Source organism: Theropithecus gelada, chromosome 11 (genome assembly GCF_003255815.1).
Source record: "Theropithecus gelada isolate Dixy chromosome 11, Tgel_1.0, whole genome shotgun sequence".
In the NCBI taxonomy this organism is placed as follows: domain Eukaryota; kingdom Metazoa; phylum Chordata; class Mammalia; order Primates; family Cercopithecidae; genus Theropithecus; species Theropithecus gelada.
In genome coordinates, this window is record NC_037679.1 from 105015922 (window position 1) to 105019163 (window position 3242).

The following is a 3242-nucleotide window of genomic DNA, read 5'->3' on the forward strand; positions in this document are numbered from 1 at the left end:
ATATACAAAATTTACTCTACATATGTTTGTCACTCAAGTTATATAGTGTGCATCATTATCTAAAAAAATTCTATTTGCTTTCTATGAAACATAAAATAAGAATTCATAATAAAATAAAACCTGTCCCAAAGATACATTCTCATCATTGATTTAGAATTGAATGTTTTTACCATCCAAAAAATTAGAGGTTCAAACAATGATAGTTAAGTACATATATGAGGTACAAATTAAAATGGAAAAGAGAAATGACGTCCTGATAAAAACTGTACGTTCTTAATTGTAAGTAGAGATAATAAATTGTTCACATAAATATCATATGATGAACTATCATAAAGTATACATACATATATATGTGAAATATACTCAGCTTCATAGTTTATGGTCAATGTTGTTATTCATACACATGCACACATACACACACACATACACACACGCACACACACACATACACACATACACACACACACACATATATATATATATGACTTTTCTAGGTATCTGTTTTGAAATTACTCAAATACATAAACTATGGAAAAACCAATGGAAATATAAAATATTCCAGAAACCATCAGTTTGTTTTCTGCTAGAAGACACACGATGCTCCCCCTGTGAATCTATGGAGTTGAGGGTTTCTGTTATTTCACTCAGCATGTCACCTGCCACAAAATGAAAAGAAAGGTCTGTTTTGGATTCCTACTACCCAGAATCAGAACTAATGAGTAGAATGAAGGATACATGATTGCAAGAGTTTGGCAAAGCAGGAATACAAGTTTGCTCTGCTGTGTCCTAGGATTCCAAGTTGATGTGATTAGATATAGAAATTAAATGTCAAATAACATGAGGAAGGAAATCACAGTTTACAAAGCTTTTATGTGGACCCTGGTGCTGAGATCTTGAGATCCTTTGCCATGGAGCTGCATCTTTTTGAGATGTTTACACAGAGAACAGATTAACAGCAGAAAAGATATTAGTGTCAGAATGAAGGGTGTGAAGTTGGCTAGCGTGGGTACAGCCATGATTGAAAGGTGTATTGCATTCCTCAATTTGATCTTCCAAGACAAATACCCTTCATATTCTTTTGTCCACACACTCTCATCCATGGTAACCAGAGCAAGATTACAAATAAAAAATACCAAGGGCCACAAAAGTATCACCAAACCAACATTTTATTATTATTATTATTATTATTATTATTATACTTTAAGTTCTAAGGTACATGTACACAACATGCAGGTTTGTTACATATGTATACATGAGCCATGTTTGTGTGCTGCACCCATTAACTCGTCATTTACATTAGGTATATCTCCTAATGCTATCCCTCCCTCCTCTCCCCTCCCCACAATAGGCCCCAGTGTGTGATGTTCCACTTCCCGAGTCCAAGTGATCTCATTGTTCAGTTCCCACCAATGAGCGAGAACATGCGGTGTTTGGTTTTCTGTTCTTGCGATAGTTTGCTGAGAATGATGGTTTCCAGCTGCATCCATGCCCCTACAAAGGACACAAACTCATCCTTTTTTATGGCTGCATAGTATTCCATGGTGTATATGTGCCACATTTTTTAATCCAGTCTGTCATTGATGGACATTTGGGTTGATTCCAAGTCTTTGCTATTGTGAATAGTGCTGCAATAAACATACGTGTGCATGTCAAACCAACATTCTTAATCCTCTTCTTTAGGATTCTAAAAATAAGTTTCTTCTAAAAATAAGTTTAGAGAAGTTGTCAATCTTGCACAAATAAAATATGCTGAGGCTAGTAGCGACCAGATGCTGAAATGATTGGTGATTGTCGAGACATTAGAAGCAACAATTCCTACTTCTAAACTAAATAAAGCCAAATTAAACACAGTTGCATACTGATATACTAATATGTCCCAGAATAAACTAATTCTGGAGACCTCCAGAGCAGTGAGAATTCAATCAGCTAAGGAGATCTTTTTTGTCTTAACCCACTCAATGACATTTACTAGAACTGTGATGCTATTGGCTACATTTCCAAGGACAAATGACACACATACACTCACAACCTTAGGGGATGGAAGGAATTATTTTCTTATAAATCTCCAAATGGAAAATGAGTCCTCCAGGTGGATTACTCATATTCCACTCAGGGTTGTTGGACAATAAGTAATATTTATCAAACATGTTTCTCATGCTTAGGCCTTTGGTAAATTTAGTCTCAAGTCTGTTTTTTGTTTAAATATTAATTATCTAATTAACATAATCAGTAATTTTGTAAATATTTCTAAGTACGCTACACTTTGTCATAGAATCCTGCAGGATCCTCCCATCACAGGCAGGGTGACTATCTGGAACTTGGACTCTGAATTCACTCCTGTAATTTGCTTCAGTCCAACAAGAAGTTACTAGACTTTACACAGAGATTTAAGATGGCTTCCATATTGGAATTTCTTGCTCTTTTCCATTCTCCATGAAGACATCATCTGGCTAGTACACCGTTCCCAGAAGAAGAATGAGAAACTAATGGAGTCAGAATGCCACTGCCTTATCTATCCTAAATCAGCCAAACACTAACTAGCTTCAAAATGCAGTATGTGGCCCAACTCCAGTCACCACAGCCATCCACCAAACCTAGCTTAGAAAAATGAAATCCAAAGACATATGAGACACAAATATCTAAGGCAATTTGGGAGGATTTTCTCTTTTAGTAAAACATGAGCGATATAGATATTCTGCTAAACCAAGACTGTGGGAAATATGTCCACTCTTGTTGTGTCAGGAATTCCTGATCCAAGGGAAAAATAGATGGATAATGTCAAAGTTTTGTTATATGAAGTAGATAATTAAACCTAAAAGAAAAACCTATTGAAAAATCTGGGATTGGCAGTTACCATCATGCCAAATTTCCAAAAGTTGCAACAAAAATCAGAACACTTCTACTTAAAATCTTTTAGAGTTATACATGAAAGTATACAAATAGTGGATTTTTCCCTTCAGTATATAATGAGCAGAGTAATAATGATTTTCATGGAACACTTCTCCTCATTAATAATTTTTATATTATAACTAGACTGTGCACTTAGAAATGGGCCAAAACAAAAATGGAAAACATAGCAATGTGTCATAAACACTCATGTAACCATTATGTAGGCCAAGACATGGACACTGCTAAGAACCTAGGTTTACCTCAATGCCACTTTCCAATCCCCTACAACTTTCTTCACACCTTCTGTGATAAGCAACATCTATAATTTATGATGATCATTTTTTAAAATTTTC

The 3242-nt window shown here is 35.2% G+C and overlaps 1 pseudogene; it reads right to left on the reverse strand.

Annotated features, from left to right (window-relative positions):
* Positions 1-490: 490 nt before the first annotated feature.
* On the reverse strand, positions 491-2403 carry LOC112635019 (annotated as a pseudogene).
* Between the last annotated feature and the right edge of the window lie 839 nt (positions 2404-3242).